A 22,461-nucleotide genomic window follows, 5' to 3' on the forward strand; every position below is an offset into this window, starting at 1 on the left:
CCATCTGTAGTTGTTCTCCTGGCTTCATGGATCATCTGAATTTTTATCCTTCAGATATAAATATAGTCCCTTTCTGAGTTTGGGAAGAGACAGCCATCTTATGGACATAATACCATTATCTAGAAGACTAGTGCGGTTCCAGGAAAAGGGCCCCAGGAACTAGAGTAGTTTTGGTTTCTTTGTTCTTTAAGTGTCCCCAAGGTAAAGGAAGTATCAGCCAGTCCCTCTTATTACTCTACAGCTCTTTTTAGAAAACAAGACCATCTGGGTTTTCCTTGTTGCTTCCCTTTACATGAATGCTACAGAAATTGGTCAGATACTTAAGCTCTAGGGGAGCAATTGATGTCTCCAGTTTGCTGCATACTCCAGTACCAATGTGATCCAAAAGACCAATTCCCAATACAGCCTTTTCTTCCTAGAATTTGCATCCATACATATTTTCTGTTCTAAAGCCACAGGAAGAAACCACATTTATTTTGAATCTTATAGAAAGTCGGGTCACTTTCACTTGAATGATAACACAGATTTACAAAGGTTTAGTAAAAAGGTCATAGATATAGCCTCACCCAGTCCTATGCTTGCCTTGTGGACATTTGTACCCTTTCTCTTCTTGGCATTGACGGAAAATCAAACTGAGAGACAATTCGACTGGAGTGAGTAAATAAGTACACTTGGAAAAAAGGGGACTTTGAGAGTGAGAATATATCTGGACTTTGTGTTCCAGAAGGAATGATGCTGGTGATCTGTGCAAGCACTTTGTGGACTCATTCTTGGCAGTTTTGATACTAACTTGTATGACTCAGGTTTTAACAGCTCTATTTAGGATAGGCACTGGGGGATCAATGATGTGAGGAAACAAAAGGTGCCCTAGGGAACCTGTTTTGAAGATACTAATGAACTTAATTCTTTGGAGACTTTGGAAGTAAAGTCATTTACAGATGGCTAAGAGAAAGTGGTCCTAAGAGACTGGAAGGAAGGAAGGTGTCAGGGGAACATCAGTTGCATCTCTAGAGTTTGGTAAGAGAAGCAAGAAGGACAAAGGACAACATTCAGGAGCCTACCGCCTGATGGGCTGCTGGTATCTTCAACACTGCCCCAGATATCTGCTGTCTAAATCAGGAGCCAACTTATTCTTGGACAAAGCCTATCTACAGGACATATTTCCTATTTTCTTAGGGAACTGGGGGAATGATGGATCACACTAATATTGAAACTTAGGATTTAGAGTCAGAATGGGACACTATGGATTTTTCAGTGAGCCCCTAAAATTCACAGATGAGGAAAGTGAGGCTAAGATGCTAAAGGCATATATGGAGAACCAATGAGAGAACCAGGGATTGAGTTCAGATCCTGTGAATCCATATCTAGTACTGTATCCATTTAACCATGGTATTAGCTTCAGAGACTTACTTACTGTGTGACCTTGAGGAAGGCATTTAACTTAGTTTGCTTCAGTTTCTTCTTCTGCAAAATGGGAATGATAGTAATAGTACCTATCTCCTAGGGTGTTTGTGAGGATCAATAAGATAATATTTGTAAAAGGGCTTAGAACAGTGCCTAGTAAAATTAGGCACTACATAAATGCCAGCTATATTATTATTATTATTAATTTGGAAGGAATATTTAGGTTTTATCAGATCTATGGGGCTATGTGGGACAGTGGCCTTATGGGCTAGAATGGAGAGGGGATTCCCACATAATCACCAACCTTATAAATTTCCTGCTCTTAATCTTCAATGTGGTGCAGAAGTACTCCTGGGTTCTGGAAGTCTCTGCTAGTGGAGTTTAAATTCTTATAGGCTCTACCATGATGAAAAGTTTCAAGTATTTTCTACTCAGAAGTGTGCTGGTAAATGTTTATCAACCAGCTCTCTTACCAAAAAAAAAAATGCAAGACATACCTTTAAGCTTAATCTTCATTATTAATATTTACTTTTTTTTGGAGGGGGCAAGGCAGTGAAATTGGGGTTAAGTGACTTGCTCAAGGTCACACAGCTGTGTGTCAAATGTCTGAGAACAGATCTGAACTCAGGTTTTTCTGACTCCAGGGCTGGAGCTGCACACCACCTAGTTGCTCCAGTATTTGCTTCTTTACTCCCTTAATTCTAGACAATCAACAAAACAATAAACCAAGCCCTCATTTGTAACATTTGTTGATTTCTGAGGTATAAATGCTCTTGCTGAAAATTGAACAATTATCTACTGAGTCAGTAAGAGCTGGTTCCAGTACATCACTGTGTCTAGGCAACTGACTGTGTGCTTTCTGAGGACCATCTTAGCTGAGCATGCCTAGAGGACCAGAAGACTAGAATCATAACTTCTCTGATCGTGGCAACTCATTAAATAATGAAAAATACAAAATATCCTTCAGTTCAGTACTTAATTTTTTAAATGTCTGGGTTCTTTTATTTATATAAATTTGTACATAATAAAGTACACTTAAGTGTATATTTGTTTATAAGCCTGGAGAAAAGTACTCCAAATATAAAGTATATTATTACATAATATAGTAATATAATTACCACAGTGCAGGGAAAAGTCTGTGGTTCTAAATGTAATAAAAAAACCACATATCCAAAGCACTATAACCTTTTTATATCAACAAGAAATATTGATGATAATCTCAAAGAGGTCAGTTTACTCATAAAAGATTAATTAGCGTTTGGTGGCTACAAGTAAACAAACAAACTGTCACTCAGCCAAGTATTTAGAATTCCGTCTTCTTTACCTGCACAAAATGAAGTAGCGACAACGCGTGCTCCATAACGTTTTCTTCTTTATTACATAATGAAGTTCATCTTCTTGTAAAGTATTTGAAACATTGCTCTGATCCAAGAGCAACTCGTGTTTCGAGTGAAACTGGCCCAGACTGGCCACAGGGAGGCGCCCACGAGCCAAGGCCGGGTCTTACCTGAGTGACAGTTTGGTGAACCTTTAATGTTCCAGATAATCGGCAAGTTTTACCTAATGGGAATTACCAGTTTTGAACATGATTGTGGCCAGAAAAATAACCCTGGTGTTCATGTCCAAGTGAAAATTTTTTTAACAGCAACCACCAAAACCCAACTTTAAAAAGATATAACATGCAAAATGAACCTAAGGTTAAAAAAAAAGTGCCGGTAAACAAAACTGTACCTCACACAAGTTATGGAATGTCATTGAAACGAATTAGGGAACGGCAGCGATCGCCGGCAGGCAGCGGTAGTTTGCTCAGTCCGCCGTTGGTGCTGCGGCTGCTGCGGGCGTTTGAGCTGCAAGCCGGGATCTGTCCAGGGATCTGAATTATCATCGGAAGCATGCAGAGAACTGGGTTTCTCCAACATTTTGCGCTGTAGCTGTTGTGATCTTGGACAGTTTAACTTAACTCAGCTGGATCCTAATTGCAGAGGATGCTTCCAGGAAGAAACGGTTTGAGATCGGAAGCTATGGGCAGGTGTTACTCTCGGAATATGTGGATGAAAACTGGGGCGGTTCCCCCAAGTACTGCCTTTATCAAGAGTGACAAACCCAAACTATTCAGGGGACTACAAATCAGGTATGTTTTTGTTTTGGACTCTGTCCGAAAGCTGTTGGATTACAGTGGGAACATTGTTGATGATCTAAGCATCCTTAAAAGGAACACAGTGTGGAAGAATTCCTCAGTGAAAAATTAGAACATATATAAAATATACTTTCAGTTTTGCCATATCATTTATTTTCTTCTTCAGTGAATTTTGCAGTACCGATTATTGTAATCTTCAGTTACCTTTGGGGGATTAATTCCTTACTGTACAGCATTAAATACTTTCTACTTTGAATAGAAAGTTTCTACATGGCACAAGATTTTAAATCTGTTGACCAACGCTACAGCGTTCGTTTTAATACATTCTCACTGGAGTTGTTACCGCTGAAATGCTTTTAAAAAACAAAGCAAACAAACTTATAATAAATTATGGCAAATGCTAGGATTTGTTATAATTAGACTTTAAAACTAGGGAGGTGAATAAAGAAATGATGAACACATTTTGTATACTATGATTCTTCTTTGTAAGCAATGACTGGATGTCACGAGCAAATATGATGTACTGTGCCTCAAACATTATTTGCCTATGACCTCTTCGTTTTTGTGACACCCCAACTTTCCTTTTAATGAAAATATTGTAGTTTATAGTGAATGCTAGTTCAGAAAAGTTTCATCATTGAGCACGGATTCAACATTTATAACGTTCAGTGAAACTCTCAGGGAAGCGAAGATCACACAGAAAACCCCAAGAGGGCTCGTGTAGATCCGTTGTTTGGTGTATTTTTTTCAGTGTTTGACTTTGATACAATGAATGATTTGAAAAAAAAATTCATTTATTAAACTGGACTAGAATTTAAAAGATTTTGAAACTTTGAAACATATCTTTAAAAAAAAAAAAGGAATTAGAACCTGATACTGAAACCATGAGTTTCCTTCAGCAAGTAATTCACTCGACTCCGACAGATGTTGAGTATCTATCTCTCCCCGTGTTTCCCGTGAAAATGTAAAACTTCCTCAGCTGCCTAGGTGTTAAGCTTTGATCTTCAAGCTTTCTTACAAAGCTGTTTCTCTCTGGGCACTGCACGCCAGCACTTCCCTTCCAGCTCTTCGCTCACCAGGAATAATTCGCTCATCCTATTGAATCAGAACAGAACCCATAGTAAATAACTCAGAGATTAGGAGCAATATGAACTAGCTTAGTTTACCGAAAGACCTTTGGAAAACCTCTCCAACTAAAGCGGCAGTTGCAGCTGGCCGTTCTAAGGTGCTTCTCTATTAACCTCTAGGTGGCGCTGGAGGGCAATAGTTGCATCCCACTGTACCACCAACCACACTTGGATGTAATTTGTATGCAACCGCTTACAAGCAGGGGCTAGGAAGTTAAGTATTTTAGTTAACTGCTCCGGACATCGGGTTACTCAGATACCTCTTTTTGCCCCCTCTTCCATCTATTTCAAGTCTTAGCCACAGTCTTTAGTGTATCTGTTTGTTTCAACGACAAATCAGTTTCTCAGAATTCAGTAACTCCCCTTTCACTTATGAGGTTAACAACTAGCCAAATTTCTCCAATGAAATCACTAGTCCATATTTTGTCATCCTTCTCTTTCCAAATAGTTATCTTATTTCTCATTTTTTCCCCTGAGTTTTATGCTGATTGATCTTAAAACAGTTATATGTAAACGAGCAGAAGGACCGCAATTCTCAGAATCTCAGTTTTTAGAAGAGTCTTCACCATATTCTGTGTCCTTGAGACTTTCTTCATGCTTACATATCACCAGTTTTTAATAAGTAAAAACTTGTTGCCTTTTAAACCATCCAATTGCTTACATGTAAAAGATGAAGAGAAAGAAATATATAATACTTTATTTATATCCTTTACTAGCAGATATAACTTTATGAAAAAAAGTTTTTTTGGTCTCCCTCTTTTAGCATCAAACTACTTTGTATGAAAAAGAGTTTACGTATTATTTAGTTTTTCTAATGATAGGTATCTCACTATATATTACAGATCTTTCTTTATTGATGTCTTCCTTCATTTTCTTTAAAATGTGTATCATCTTTATGTCTTAGGCTAGGTCCCTTTTTCATTTCTTGGGAAATTGTTGAAGTTTATTTGTTTTTCAATTTTTGTTTCTGGATCTTTTAGTAATTTGTGTTTGTTCATTATACTGGAAGTTTTATTCTATTGTTTACTTAGTTACTTGTGATTTCCTATTTTCTATTTGAGCAACTATTCCCTTTGAGGCTCTATGGTTGCTCCCCTTCTTTTCTTTCTTTTTTTTCTCCTTTAAATCTCTAATTTGGATGGATTTTTAATCTATTCAAATAAGACTGAGGAGCTAAATAAACTCCTTGTGACTCAGTCATCTTCTTGGAATCCTGGGAAATGCATTGTTCAGGAGATAATTTTGTAATATTTGAAAGGGGAGTGGTAATGCCCAGGTACCTGCATGGCTTCATTGAAAAAGGCCATCCTTCATAAATAACACCTTCATTGCTTAGCAACACTAAGAGAACATCCAGGAGGTAATGATAGAATGAGAAAATCTTTTCTACAATGCATAAAACATTTGGGATTTAAACTGCTAAAACAAATTCAGGACATATATGCAACTGTGAAACAATCTTTATAGAAATTAAGCAAGAGGCATAATTAGAGAGAATTTCACTCTTCATGGTTGGGCTATATCAAGAGAGTAAAAATAATGATACTGATGAAATTAATTTATAGATTTTATGCTAGATCAACCAAGATGTTAAGGGGTTGCTTTGTAGGAACCCCTTAGTAGGAAACTGTAGAATTTCAAGTAAAATAATGATGAAAGCAGAAATGATGATATTATAAACCAGTAATCATCCTATTGCTACTAGATGGAAAATTTGAAAAAGGATATCAGTGGAGATGGATAAACATATTGATATTTCCTAGTTTTCTCTCTAAATGACTGACAACTCTTTCTTGGTTTCCTTTGCATACACTCCTTTTCCGTAAGCTTAGGTACCCATCCAGGCTCTGATCTGGGACCTCTTCTCTTTCATTTCTACACACTCTTTCTTGTGGAACTCATCAAATGGAATGAGTTTGATTATCCTTTTTATGAAATTGACATCAAACTGTACATATGCAGCCCTCAGATTTCCCCTTCTTCACTTGCCTGTATCTCTTCCTGGATGACCCAAAGGCTTATCTAACTTATCATGCCCAAAAAAGAACTCATCATTTTCTCCCCATCTATCCCTCTTCTTAATTTCCTTCTAGACACTTAGGTTTGCAACCTTAGAGCCACCCTTATATCTTATTTCTTCCTAATATCCAGTGAATTGCCAAATATTTTCAGTTCTACTTATCAAACTCTCACATCTCTCCTCTTCTCTCTACTCACATAATCACCACCCAAGTTCATTCCTTATCACCTATGACATAGATTACTGACATAGCCTCCAAATTGTTCTCTCTCAGTCTGTTCTCTCCCTTCTCCAATCCAGCATTCACACATCTGCCAAACTGACATTCCTAAAACACAGTTCTGATAATGTCATTCCTTAGTGCTTCCCTATTAATTTGGGGATAAAATACCAACCTCTCTCATGTTTAAAGTCTTTCATAATATGCCCTCGATGTACATTCCTGGACCACTCTCATATGAATCCCTCCTATACAGTCTCCAACCAATGGTACAGAAATTTTGAGATAGATATCTGTAGGTATATGGGAGTGTGTAAAAATTTTATCTTGTTCTGGTACCCCTGACAACCTCACTCCCTTCCAGTTAGTAAGTTTATAAGTAGCTAGCATAAAATGTCAATAGCAGGAAATTTTCCATGCCCACTTGTAATAGCCCTTGCCTTCCTCTGGAGGACAGAGGGAACTCCTCCAAAAAAAGGATGTGAGTAAAATATTGGTGTGGGGAGGGCACACAGTGATCTTTCTTGTTTCTCTGGCTTTCCTCCTGAGAACACTGCTTGGGTGCCTGGCATGGTGCTATTTCCCTGTATGTTTGCAGGGGTTTGGGAAGCTGTGCATTAGGGCAGTGGGGCTACAGCTGAGGTATCAGCAAGCAAGAATTGTTTGCAATTACTCTTTAATTTGTTAGTTGACTTCACTATCTCTGGGTTTTTTTAGAGGATCATAGTTTCAGACCTGGGAGATAACCTCTGGGACTATTTAGTTCAACCAATATCGGCCAAGCCTCCCTTGAACAAGTGACTGACAAGTGATCACCCAGCATTGACTTAAAAGTCTCCTTTGAATAGAAACCCACTAAGCTGAGACTGCCGAGCCTCCTTTTGGATAACTCTGTTGTTTAGTCAATCAGTCATGTCTGACTCTTTATGACTGAGTGGACTATATCATGCCAACACTGTCCATGAGGTTTTCTTGGCAAAGATACTTGAGTGGTTTGCTATTTACTTTTCTAGGGGATTAAGGCAAGAGAAGTTGAGTGACTTGCCCAGGGTCACACAGCTTGTGAGTGTCAGAAGTTAGATTTGAACTCAGGTCATCCTGACTCCAAGCCCAGAGCTCTACTCATTGAGCCACCTAGCTTCCTCCAAGGTAAACAGAGGTCAAGCAACTTGCCAGGGTCACACAGCTAGGAAGTATCTGAGGTTAGATTTGAACTCAGGTCATCCTGACTCCAAGTCCAGTACTCTATTCATTGAACAACATTTTAGATAACTCAAGTTTTTGGTATTGAGCTGAAACTTGTCTGTATGGTCCCCTTCCATGGTACCAAATTTTGCTCTTTCATGTGGTTGTGCCACTGATTGGCAAGGTGCCTTCAGAGGGAACCAAAGGGAGATTTCTAGGAGTGGTTTTTTATTCCTGTTTTAAGGCACCCCAGGGAGTTCTGAGGAGTGTCCTAGCACACCTCAAAGTTTCCATTCCCCTGAATCCTTCTGACCTGATTCCCTGCATTGTTTTCCTTGATTCCTAGATCATGTAGACCCCTTTCTCATGGCCACAACATTACTCCAACTCTGAATCTGGGGAAAGAAACAAATGGACATTTATGGACTTTTCTAGGAGAATTTTCTAGTGTCTTGAGGAATGGGATCTAGAATCCATTTGGTATATTCTTCTTGTCCTTGTCTCCATGGTGAAGGGCACACATGGGTCTTGTTAGAAATAAGATTGCCTGGGATATCCTCTGCTGCTTTTTCTCCATGACTTTTGTAGTTATTTTTAAAGCTGCAGTGTCTACAATAGAAATGAGGTTCACTAAAGCATGCATAAGGATCCCATATGGGCCATAGATTGACTTAGAAAACCACACATTAACATTATCTATGTTAAATTATATTTTTACTTATTTTGTCAAATATTTTCCAATTGCATTTTAATCTGGTTCAGACTTACTCAGGAATGTTGCAGCAGATGTGCTGTTTCTGGTCATATATTTGACGCCTCTAGTCTAAGATATGTGGGCTCTTAAGAATATTTAACACTGCCTATTTGCCTAGATACCCAGAAATGAAGAATCTGGGAGCTAGAAGTGACCCCAGGGCCTCTTCATTTTCTGGTCACCATCTTTGGATCCAACAATGTCCTATTGGGAATTCACATGACAATAGATAGCACTGATGTGACTTGTTGAGGTTTGCAAAGAACTATATTATTTCATTTTATCCTCATAACAACTCTGGGTGATAGGTGCTGTTATTATCTTTAATTTTCAATTGAGGAAATTGAGGGATAAATAGAGGTTGAATGACTTTGCCCAGGGTCACAGAGCCAGTGTCTGAGGCCAGATTTGAACTTAGATCTTCCCAACTCCAAGTCCAACATTCTATCTACTGTACCCCTAGCTGCTTTATTGGCTTGTGATCCCAATGTATTTTCAACTCCACAAACTCAGAGGACCTAGTAAAAATGGGACACATACCTGAAAATTCAGAAATATAAATGGAGGTTTTCGATCCTAAGTGTTTTGAGGGATAAATAAAAAATGAGAGTCCATATGTTGGTGACAAAGCAGTATTGCATAAAACATGTTTTCTTTTTACCAAGTCTTGCCACTTTATCATGGTAAACATGCAGGTTTTGCAATAAAGGAACAGAGCTCAGTTCACCTAGAACAATGACAACTTTGTGGGCATTTATTATATCTCTATTATTCCCATTAATTTAACCTCCAACTGTTTTGAAGACTGTGAGAGAGCTGCCCTTATCTTATGCAAGTGGACAAGTATATGCAGTCAAAAGGGAAGAAATGAGATTGAGGTCAGAGGATGCTCCAAAAAGACAGATGCTGATGATCTCTGTAGGTCTCAAGAGGTCTCCTTGTAAGTTCCTGCACTAATCAGAATCACTCAGATTTTATCTGCTCTGTTCAGTATGGGCACTAGGGTATCATTTGGGTGAAACAGTCAAAAGTGCCCTTGGGATTCATATTTGGAAATTACTAATGAACTTCCTTAATTGGCAATTTTGGAAATAATGAATTGAATTATTATTGAATGAATCTCCTTGAATAGGGAGAGGTTCCCGAGAGACAAGGGAGTAAGGTGCCAGGAAAGCACAAGTTGAGTTTCTGGAGGCCTTTATTGGCTGTGGGCATCCTCAGCTGTAGGCAAACTATCCAAATCAGGAAAAAATGGCTCTGGGATCAAGGTTATCTTTTTGCATCTTTCCTTCTGTCCCAGGTGATCCTGGAAGTTGTTGTTTCAGGATCATAAGATTTAAAGCTGAAAGGAGTATTAGAACTCATCTAGTCTTATCTTTCTCTTTGTATAGATAAAGAACCAGAGGCTCAGGTGTTAAATGACACAGTCAAGGAAATGGGACTTGAACTCAGATCCTCAGACTCCAAGTGCCCATGTAATACTTAGTCTTTGTCTATTTACTGGTTCCTTCCTTATTATCTACAAATAAGATCCTACTGTCATCTCAAGCTATCACCCTATCTCCCTTTCCTTTTTTTTTTAAAATTATTTTAGATTCAAACACTGGAACACAAATACAGAAGAGGAAAGGAACAAAAACATATCAGAAACTTAAATATTGGAACTTAAAATACAAAGTAATAAAGGGGAATAAAAGCATGTCATGTGCATAGCAGAACATAAGAGAAGATCCAAAATAAGTAACAATTAATTTTTGTTTCAAGAAAGCCTGTATGATAAATACTACATATTGTGTTGAGAGTGGACCATTTCTTATTTGCTTCCTTGTAAATTTTCTTTTGTTCTCTGCTGTGCACTTTTTTACTTTGTTCTTTTTTCCCCTCTCTCCTCCCCCCAGAAGGCTACAATGAAGTATGGATGTATTTCTCTATACCTATAGATATATACATACATATATAGATGTATACTTTCCCTTTCAAATTCTACTCTGATCTTTATTTTTAAGTTTGTGCATATCTCTTGTTTTCTATCCCTCCTGCCTCCTCTACTTTACTTCTCTCTGCTAGCTTGCCCTGCTATTACTTGCCAACCCCCCTCTAAGGATCCCTCCCCTGTCCTCCCATTCCCATAAATCCAAACACCTTCCCCCCCACATAAACCTGTTCCCTTACCCTCCCCTCTAAAGATCCCTCCCTTGCCTTCTCGCCCTTCCCTATCCCCTTGCCATTTTATTTTATGAATTTAGAAGATTGTTATACTCTTTTAAATATATATGTATTGTTCCCTCTTAAATCCATTTCTGATGAAAGTAGGTTACTAGAACCACCAGCCCTCCTCTCCAGTCTAATTCCTCTGTGTTAATTCTTCCTCTTGCCTCATTTGTATAATTTAAAAAATCCTCCTTTTAGTTGTTCCTAAATGGTTTTACTTTTAAAATTCATATCATACTCAGGTTTACCACAATCTTTCTTATGAGCTACCCAATTATTAATAAAAATCTTAGACATATGTTTTATATTTTACACATATAAAAAATACATGTTCTGTCATTATTGGATGCCCTGTAATCAGTCTTTGCTATGTACCTTATGTTTCTCTTGATTCTTGTGTGTTAAATATTCTATTAAGTTCAGGTTTTTTTTTAAAAGCAAAGTCTTGAAAGTCTGATAGTTGATCAAATATCCATTTTTCCCCATTCAGGATTATGCTTAACTTTGCTGGGTATGATATTTTCAGCCAGAGTTTCAGTTCTTTTGCTCTTCCATATACAGTGTTCTCAGATCCGTGGTCCTTTAATGTCTCCACTGCTAGGTCTTGTGTGATTTTAATTTTGGTACCATAATATTTAAATTGTTTTATTCTTGTTGCTTTTAATATTTCATCTTTGAGCTGGGAGTTTCGGACCTTGACTATAATATTTATCAATTTTCCTCATAGGATCTCTTAAGTGGTAGTTGATGGATTTTGTCCTATTTCTATTTTACTCTCTTGTTATAATGCTCCAGGGCAACTTTCTTTAATTATTTCTTGTATTATTGTATCAAGATTCCCTTTCCTTTCATAGACAAACTCCTAGAAAAATTTGTTTGCGCTCCTAGCCTTCACTTCATCTCTCCTTACTGGCTTCTCAATGTTGCATAATCTGGCTTTAGACCTCATCACTCAACTCAACTTATTATCTCCAGAGTTACCAATAATCTTGTAACTACCAAATATAATGCTTATTTCTCAATCCTCCTTGACCTCTCTGAAGACTTTGACACTTTCATCACCCTTTCCTGGTTACTCTTTCTTCTCTTCATTTTTATGTTCTCCCTTGGTTCTTTTCCCACTGTTCTGACTACTTCTCAGTCTCCTTTGATAGTCTATCATACAGGTTCTGTGCTCTAACTGGGGATGTAGCCTAATCTTCTGTCCTCAGTCTTCTTTTTTTTATCACCCTCACTTTTTGATCTCTCTAGCTCCCATAAGCTTAATTATCTCTTTTCAAATGACTTACAGACATAAAAAGTTTCTACTTACCACTTTTGTAGTAGATAAATATTTATTTTGTTTCCTAGGATGAGGGAAGTACTTTTTGTTGTGAATAGAAATTTAGAATGTTTTAAATTATGTTTAAAGGTTTCTTAAAACAGAAAGCAATAACCTCAGATTATTTTCATATAGAAAACAAAAGATTTCCTGTATAAAACAGTATTGGGTAACCTTTGTGTCACAAGGACTTCTAGGTAGATCTGGAAGCCCAGCTTCTCATCTTGGCTTGACTGGAGTCCCCTAATTGGCAAATGAGAACAATTTGTTCCAGTGACCATGAAGGTGACTGAAGCAGGCACTGTGGAGTGCTTAGAGCTTGGGCAGGCATTGAAGACACTAAGGTCATCCACTGAATTTGACTGTCACCAGTTGTATTGATTTTTGTCCTTTCACTGGACTTCAGTGACTCTGGAAGAGAGAGTGAGGCTTTTTTCATAACAACTCTCCCTCACTTAAATCCAATTCATGTGCAAGTTAAGATATCACCTGTGATATCATTGATACTCTTCGAAAATTAAGGAAAACAGCAACGATATTACACAAAAGCAAATCATAGATAATGAGAAATGTATTTATTAAAACAAACAAGTAAATATGGTAGTGTAGAATCCATACAGATTTGTTTAGGAGATAGACTACATGCTACACAAAACTTAGGGAGTTCTACGACCCAGAATGGAGATGAAATTTTAGCTCAACAGAATCAGTAAGGCAGTCAATTAACATTTATTAAGCATCTACTACAGGCTAGGCACTATGCTAAGCTCTAGGGATACAGAAAATAGGCAAAGGACAATTTCTGCCCTCAAGGAACTCACAGTCTAATGGGGAGAAAACAAGCAAACATATATGTACAAACAAAGATCTATACAAGATAAATAGGAAATCATTAAGAGCAGGAAGGCATTAGAATTAAGAAGGTTGGAAAAAGTCTTCATGTACAAGATGAGATTTTTGTTGAGACTTAAAGGAAGCTAGGGAAGCCAAAAGATGCAGATGAGGAGGGATAGCATTTTAGACACAGAATTCCAGCCATAGAAAATGCCTTGAGCTAAAAGATGGAGTGTCTTGTTTGTAGAACAATGAAGAAGCCAGTGTCACTGGATTGTAGGGTAAGTGAAAGAGGGTAAGATTTAAGAAGACTGAAAAGGTAGGAGAAAGCTAGATTTAGGAAGGGCTTTGAACTCCAAAGAGAGGATTTTTCATCCTGGAGGTAATAAAGAGCAACTGAATTGAGTTGTGGGGGTGACATGATCAGATTTGTGCTTTAGGAAAATCACTTTCTTTTCAGAAACTGACCTCCCTAACTGAGCTAGCTCTGATGTATCAACATCATTGTCTAAGTGGACCTCCCTGGAAAGTATACTGCCAAGATAAATGAAATTATCCACAGCATTCAAAATTTTGCTATTTGCTCTATAGATGATGCAATGCTGGTGAAGAATTTCTCTTTTCTTGCTGATTGTAGGGTCAAAATTAGCTCAAGTGGCAGAGAATTGATCCACACTCTATTGCATTTTAGTTTCAGAGTCTGCACTGAGTACACAATGATCTGTAAACAAAAAAATCATGCACCAACTTTCTTTCTACTTAAGTCTTGGCCTGTAGCTTTTTCAAGTTAAATAGCTTGCCATTGGTGTGTAAGCTGATTTTGATGCTATTTTCATCCTTGTTGAAGATATCCAGGAACAGTACTGAAAGCGTCATGCATGGGAACAAGCACAAAGCCCACTTCAATCCATTGGAGACTAGGAAAGCATATGCAGAACCTATGCAAATATGCCATCATGAAACTGGTATACAATAATGATAAACTTTTTCAGGCAACCAGATTTTGCCATGATTTTCCACAAACCTTCCCGACTGACAGTATCAAAGACTTTGGTCATGTCAATGAATATTAGGTACAGAGCTTGAAAGTACTGTATTCCACTGAATGACCATATTTTCCCCTGAAACATGATACTCAGTTTTTCTGGGTAGGTGATTCTTGGTTTTAATCCCAGCTCCTTTGACCTCCGGAATATCATATTTCAAGCCCTTCGATCCCTCAGTGTAGAAGCTGCCAGATCCTAGGTTATTCTGATTGTGTTTCCACAATATTCAAATTGTTTCTTCCTGGCTGCTTGTAATATTCTCTCCTTAATCTGGGAATTCTGGAACCTGGCTATTATATTCCTAGGAGTTTTCTTTTTGGTATCTTTTTCAGGAGGTGATCGGTGGATTCTTTCAACCTCTATTTTGCCCTCTGGTTCTAAGACATCAGGGCAGTTTTCTTTGAGAACTTCCTGCAGGATGATTTCTAGGTTTTTACTTTGATCATGACTTTCAGGTAGTTCAATAATTTTAAAATTATCTCTCCCTGATCTATTTTCCAGGTCAGTGGTTTTTCCCATGAGATATTTCACATTGCCTTCTATTCTTTCATTTGTTTGGATCTGTTTAACAGCATCTTGATTTGTCATAAAGTCACTAGTTTCCATTTGCTCCAGTCTAATTCTGAAGGAATGATTCTCCTCATTGAGATTTTGAGATTCTTTTTCCATCTGGAAAATTTGGCTTTTTAAGGCATTCTTCTCCTCATTGCCTTTTTGAGCCTCTATTGCCATTTGAGTCTATTTTTTAAGGTATTATTCTCCTCAGTCAGGCTGTTGACTATCCTTTCATAATTTTCTTGCTTCGTTCTTATTTCTCTCCCCAATTTTTCCTCCACTTCTCTTATCTGCTTCTTAAGGTCCTCTATGGCCTGTAACCATCTCGTATTTTTCTTGGAAGCTTTTGGTGCAGGAATTTTGACTTCACTGTCTTCCTCCTGTTCCATGCTTTGATCCTTTTTGTCCCCAAAATAGGAGTCTAATGTTGGATTGCTTTGCTTGGTTTGCTTCCTTTGTCTGCTCATTTTGCCACTCAATTACTTGACTTTTGGGATTTTTTGCCACAGTAGGACTCTGCCACCAGACAGGGGAGCTTCATTCCAAATGCTGGGGTTTTCTCAGCTGCCGGAGGTATTAGTTGGGTGCCCTCTCTGAAGCCTCCACATGTTCTGGCAAGCTGGCCACACATCCCAGGACCTCCACCCTGGACAGCAATACAGATCCAAGCAGGTTAAAGCAACAGCGATTACCCCTCAGACTGATCTCTTGGTCCCCCTACACTCTGCAGGCCAGGTGCTGAAGCTGCCACGTGGTGGCAGCTGGGCCACAGCCCTCAGCAGCTTTTCACCCGGGGGGCAAAAGCCGACACACTCCCAAGTACTGGGTCCCAAAGTCCACACTGCACTGACCTCTCACTTTGTCCTTTGCATCTATGTGTCGATAATTATGGACACGTCCACAGCTGCTGGTGATCTGGAGTCCCTCCAGCTGGAGACGGGTCAGGCCCACCCTTGGGCTGAAAGCTCTGGTTTGCTCAGGACTGGGCTCAGCTCCCAGAGTGCCGTGCTGGTCGATTCCTGCCAGCCTGCTGGGCTGTCCTCAGCAGGAGGTTAGCTCTCTATGTCATTTTGTGGGTTCTGTAGATCCAAAGTTTGTTCAGAGTTCCCTTTTACATGAATTGGAGATGGTAGGAGCCAGAGCCACATGGACGTCCTGTTTCTACTCCGCCGTCTTCAGTATACTACATCTTGCTAAAAGGTATCATAAACAATGAAATAATATCAATACTAAGCATATGTGCACCAAGTGATATAGCATCCAAATTCTGAAAGGGGAAGTTAAGTGAGTTACAGGAGGAAATAGACAGTAAAACTACACTAGTGGTACCTCAACTTTCCTCTCTCAGAACTAGATAAATCCAACCACAAAATAAACAGGAAAGAAGTTAAGGAGGTGAATAGAATTTTCCAAAAGCTAGATACAACAGACTTCTGCAGAAAATTGAATGGTGATAGAAAAGAATATATCTTTCTCTCATTGGTACATGGCACCTACACAAAAACTGACCTTGTATTAGGGCATAAAAACTTCATAATAAAATTCAGAAAACCAAAAATATTAAATGCATCCTTTTCAGATCATGATGCAATAAAATTACATTTAATAAAGGGTCATGGAAAGATGGTTTAAAAATTAACTGGAAACTAAATAACTTAAAGCTAAAGAATGAGTGGGTCAAAGAATAAACCATAGAAATAATTAAGAATTTTATGAAAGACAATGACAGCAATGAAACAATATATCAAAATTTATGGGATGTGGTCAAGTAGTAGTTAAGGGAAATTTTATTTATCTAAATTCTTCCATCAATAAAATAGAGAAAGAGCAGATCAATGAATTGGGCATGCATATAAAATTACTACAAAAATAATGAATTTAAAATCCCTAGTTAAACACAAAATTGGAAATCTTAAAAATCAAAGGAGGGATTAATAAAATTAAAAGTAAGAAAACCATTGAACTCATAAAGAAAACTAAGAGCTTGTTTTATGAAAACAAAGAAACAAACAAACCCAACCCTATAAAATAGATAAGCCATTGGTTAATTTGATTTTTAAAAAGAAAGAAGAAAACCAAATTACTAGTATCAAAAATGAAAGAGTGAATTCACCACCAATTAAGAGGAAATTAAAACATTTATTAGGAGCTATTTTGCCCAATTGTATAAATAAATATGACAATCTAAGTGAAATGGATGAATATTTACAAAAATATAAATTGCCCAGATTAACAGAAGAGGAAATAAAATATTTAAAGAATCCCACTTTAGGAAAAGATATTGAACAAGCCATCAATGAACTCACTAAGAAAAAATCTTTAGGGCCTGATGGATTTATAAGTGAAATCTACTGAACATTTAAAGAACAGTTTATTCTAGCACTATATAAACAGGTGGAAAAACAGGTGAAGGAGTCCTACCAAATTCTTTTTATGATGTAGATAATGGTGCTAATACTTAAACCAGGAAGAACCAATACAGAGAAAGAAAATTAAAGACTAATTTCCCTAATGAATATAGATGAAAAAAATTTAAATAAAATGTTACCAAGGAGATTTCAGCAATTTATCACCAGGATAGTATACTATGACCAGGTAAAATTTATACCAGGAATTCAAGACTGGTTGAATATTAGGAAAACTACCAGCATACTTAACCACATCAATAACAAAACTAACAGAAATCATATGATTACCTCAATAGATGCAGAAAGAGCTTTCAACAAAATATGGCACCCATTCCTTTTAAAAAAACACTAGGGGGCATAGGAATACATGAAGTTTTCCTTAAAATGATAAATATCTGAAACCATCAGCAAGCATTATCTGTAATGAAGATAAGCTAGAAGCTTTCCCAATAAGATCAGGGGTGAAACTAGGATGCCCATTATCACCACTATTTTTAAATATTGTACTAGAAATGTTAGCTTTAGCAATAAGAGAAGAAATTAGAATAAGCACAGCTATCACTTTTTGCAGATGGTATACTTAGAGAATCCTAAAGAATCAGCTAAAAAACTACTTGAAATGATTAACTTTAGCAAAGTTGCAGGATATAAAATAAATAAATCATTGGCATTTCTATATATTACCAACAAATCCCAGCAGTAAGAAATAGAAAAATAAATTCCATTTAAAATACCGTATAAATATTTGGAAGTCTACCTGCTAAGACAAACCCAAGGACTATATGAACACAATCATAAAACACTTTTCACACAAATAAAGTCAGATCCAAACAATTGGAAAAATATCTATTGCTCATGGTAGGTTGAGATAATATAATGAAAATGATAATTATAACTAAATTAATTTACTTATGCAATGCCATACCAATCAAACTACCAAAAAATATTTTACAGAGCTAGAAAAATGACAAAATTTAACTGAAAGAACAAAAGGTCAAGAATATCAAAGGAATTACTGAAGAAAATGCAAAGGAAGCTGGTCTAGCTGTACCAGATCTAAAACTATATAATAAAGTGGCAATCATCAAAACAATTTTGTATTAACTAAGAAATAGAGTAGTTGTTCTGTGGAATAGGCTGGTACACAAGGCACAGTAATAAATGACCAATAATAAATTACCAAACTACTGTTTGATAAACCCAAAGACAGTTTTTGGGATAATAACTCACTACTTGAAAAAAAAAAACTGCTGAGAAAACTAATATGGCAGAAACTACCAATAGACCAACATCTCACACTGTTTTCCAAGATAAGGTCTTTAGACATAAAGAGTGACACCATAAGTGGTATGACAAAATTAGGAGGGCAAGGAGTAGTTTACTTTTCAGATCTATGGAGAAGAGAAGAATTTATGACCAAGAAAGAGAAACAGAACACCATAAAATGCATAATAGATAATTCTGGTTACATTATATTAAAAAGTTTTTGCACAAAGCCAAGGACACCAAAATTAGAAAGAAAGCAGAAAGCTGAGAAACAATTTTTATAGCCAGTGTTTCTGATTTCTAAAATATAGAGAGATAGAAACACAATTGTTTGAATAGGCTATAAAAATAGGTTCTGATTTTTGAAAAATCACCAAAATGATTTCTGCATTTTATATACATTTTCGTTACATTCTAAATCCCAGGTTCAGGTCCCTGTTTTTTAAGGTATATTCTTAATGGCCAATGGTTAGCTTATATGCATAGAGATCTTTCATAAATTTGCAAAATATAAGTAGCTTTTATATAAAATATTACATATGCTAAATAATATTTTGTTTTTCCTCAATTATAAGTGATGGCAATTTTTAATGTTAATTAAAAAAAATTTGAGTTCCAAACTTTTGCTCTCCTTATCTCTCCTTTCCCTGAGACAATAAGCAATTTGATATAGGGTATAATTGATCAACCATGCAAAACACATTACCATATTAGTCATATTGTGAAAGAAGATACAGACAAAAGGAAAAAAAAGCATGAAAAATGGAGAAAGTGAAAAAATATGCTTTGATTTACCTTCAGACTCCCTCAGTTCTTTTGTGGATGGCATTATTTTTTTTACTATGAACCCTTGGAATTGTCTTTGCTGAGAATAGCTAAGTCATTCACAACTGATTATTGCACAAGATTGCTGTTTCTGTGTACAATGTTCTCCTGGTTTTGCTCACCTTACTTTGGATCAGTCCATGTAAGCCTTCCCAGGTTTTTCTGAAATTAGCCTACTCATCATTCCTTACAGCACAGTAATAATTCCATTACAATCATATAGCATAATTTGTCTGGCCATTTCCCAACTGATGGATATCTCAATTACGAATTCTTTGCCACTAAAAGAAGAGCTGCTATAAGTATTTTTTTAATACAAATATATCTCACCCACCTCTTTGGAATGCAGATGTAGCAATGGTATTCCTGGATTAAAGGGTATGATAGCCCTTTAGGCATAGTTCCTAAATGCTCTCCAGAAGAGTTGAATCAATTCACAACTCTACCAACAGTGCATTTGTGTCCTGATTTTTCCATATCCCCTCCAATACTTATTTCCTTTTTAATTCTTCTTAGCCTATATGATAGGTGTGAGTTGACAACTGAATTGTTTTAATATGAATTTCTTGGGTCATTAGTAATTTAGAACATTTTCTCATATGACTTTAGATAGCCTTGATTTTTTTTTTCATCTGAAAACTGCCTATTCATTCTTTGACCATTGGAGAATGACTAATATTCTTATAAATTTGAATCAGTTTTCTATTTACTTAAGAAATGAGGCCTTTACTTGCTTTAAAATTATTTTCCATCTTTCTACTTTCATTTTAATCTTGGTTGCATTGGTTTTGTTTGTGCAAAACCTTTTTAATTTAACATAATCAATTTTTTAAAAATTTTACATCTAGTAACTATTTGTATCTTACTTGCTTATAAATTCTTCCCTTCTCCATAGATCAGACTATTTCTTGCTCTCCTAACTTATTTATAGTATCTCCCTTTAAGTTTAAATCATGCATCTATTTTTTATCTTATCTTGCTTTACTATGTAAGATGTTGGTCTATATCTGGTTTCTGCCATACTACTTTCTAGTTTTCCAAGCAGTTTTTAAGTTCTTGTCCAAAATTGTTTGGTCTTCTGATTTGTCAAACACTATATTACTATGATCATGTATTACTGTGTATTGTGTACCTAATCTATTCCACTGATCTACCACTCTATTTCCTAGCCAGTACCAGATTGTTTTGATTATGGGTTTTACTCATTGAGCAAGCCATTGGACTAGGATTTCTGGATTTAAGGAGAGAAAACAGTAAAATCTATTCCTTTGGGAAGATAGAGTAGAGGTTTCAGACATATGCACAACTACTCCAATTCTAAAATACTAAACTTCTACTATGTTAAAAGTGCAAAAAAAGGGTTCAGATAAAGTACTAGGAAAAAATCAAAAAGGCTGAAGGAGTTTTCATCTGAGTCAATCAGAGAAAGCATCATAGGTGAAGGAGTACCTGTCCTGGGCCTTGAAGTAAGAGAAGGATTTTTACCAGTTAGGATTGTCCAGGTCAGGAATATGCATTCTAGGAGTGGTTAATGGCTAAGCCAATACAATGATACAGGAAAGGTCAGTATAGGACTGGAGAATAAATAATTCAATGTCCAATGTGACTTGCAGAAATTAGAGTAGGTGAAAGAGAGTAAAGAGAAAAAAGGCTGGACAGGGAAGTTAGAGCCAGATTGTGAAGGGTCTTAAATGATAGGATATCCAGTTTGCATTTTATCTGCTAGGGAAAGGGAAGAAAATTGACTGTTTCTGAGTCAGGGAATAATGTGATCACAATCATCACAATAAAATTACTCTAGTGACTATGTGAAGGATGTATTAGAGAGAGGAGACTACAAATAGGAAGTTCTTTAAGGAAGCTGTTAGAGAAGCAGGGACAAAAGATAAAGAGAGCTTGACCTAGCATACTGGCAGTGTGGGTGGAAAGCAGGGGGTAAATTGAGAGAAATACTATGTAAATGATAGGGGGAAAGTGTGCCCCTTCAAGGTATTGGCAGGAAATGTTTTCATTTCTGTTCTTATTTTATTTTTAAAAGCAACAATCTCTTTGTAAAAGTTAATTGCTGATTATTGGTTAAATGAAACTGGGGTGGTAGTGACTGGCAGCTACCAGTAGGGAAACACACAAGGATGGGGGGCTTGTGCTGATAGCATTGGAAAAAATATCACAATCCCTCAGGCATGGAGGGACTCCCCTCGGACTTTGAAGGGGCGATGGAAAGGTGAGGCCCAAGTTCTCAATATACTTCGATATAGGACAACTTTGAGGGACGTGTGATATCATGTGTGGGAATATTCTTTTCAATAATGCTAATTGTAGCACATCCACTCCTTTTTATCCAGAGTGACTCATGTCTGTGTCATATAATTCCACCTCAGGAAGACCTGTGTCCCATAAACTGAGAGATTTCTTCTGGATCCCTTGATAGTCAGTGGCTATGCATGAAGTACATATGAGTTGTCCTTCACTCTTTCCTCATGACTAGTCTATCTCCTTTTAATGAATTTCATTTTTTCAGTTTCATCTAAGAAGATGCAGAGTACTTAATGTCCAGCCTTGACTTACAGTTGCTTAGATAGCCCACACAGAAGGTGCATTAGCTCCTATATCTTGGACAAACATTGCAAATGGATAGTGAACTGGAACAAGAATTGGATAAAAGGAAGATGGGTTGGATTACAAGTAAGTTGCAAATTATGTAATATTTTTAATGATCAAATGTTTCTCTGAGACATGGGGCCATCTTTTTGAAGACAAATATTTTTTCCAGTGATTATCTATTGCTTCAAAACTTATAACAATTGACAATGGATAAGTTCCAGGTCTCCCATAGAGCAATGGAGTCACACACTGGCTTGGCATTTAATCAAGAGAAGTGATGCAAAACATATACAGTATCTTCCTGTAGCAGCAAGCACCCCAAGCATCCTCAGGGTTGCTGCCACCACAGGTTCTTGGATCTGCTTTGATAAAGGAAAGCAACTCAAAATGGGTTAACAAGCTTACTTTAATCAGTCAGACCATATATCGTTTACCTTGTTCAGGGGAAAAAGGTCAGCACCCCGAACTTCAAAGTATACAGGCAGAATTATCAAGACAGAAACAGATCAAGTAGACAGCTTTCCAAACTGTCCAGCCATTACAT

The 22,461-nt window shown here is 36.9% G+C and overlaps 1 protein-coding gene across 3 annotated transcripts in view; it reads left to right on the top strand.

Annotated features, from left to right (window-relative positions):
• The first annotated feature begins 3,094 nt into the window (after nucleotides 1–3,094).
• LOC138167808 (olfactory receptor 6C2-like) overlaps nucleotides 3,095–22,461 on the top strand; it is a 65,608-nt gene continuing 46,241 nt past the window's right edge. For all 3 annotated transcript variants that reach the window (XR_011169973.1, XR_011169974.1, XM_069096770.1), the window contains exon 1: nucleotides 3,095–3,535. The gene's annotated coding sequence lies outside the window, so the exon portion shown is untranslated. The remainder of the gene's footprint in view (nucleotides 3,536–22,461) is intronic.

This window comes from Petaurus breviceps, unplaced genomic scaffold, assembly GCF_028583685.1.
Source record: "Petaurus breviceps papuanus isolate PSGF00001 unplaced genomic scaffold, PetGlider_PUasm1.0 313, whole genome shotgun sequence".
In the NCBI taxonomy this organism is placed as follows: Eukaryota; Metazoa; Chordata; class Mammalia; order Diprotodontia; family Petauridae; genus Petaurus; species Petaurus breviceps.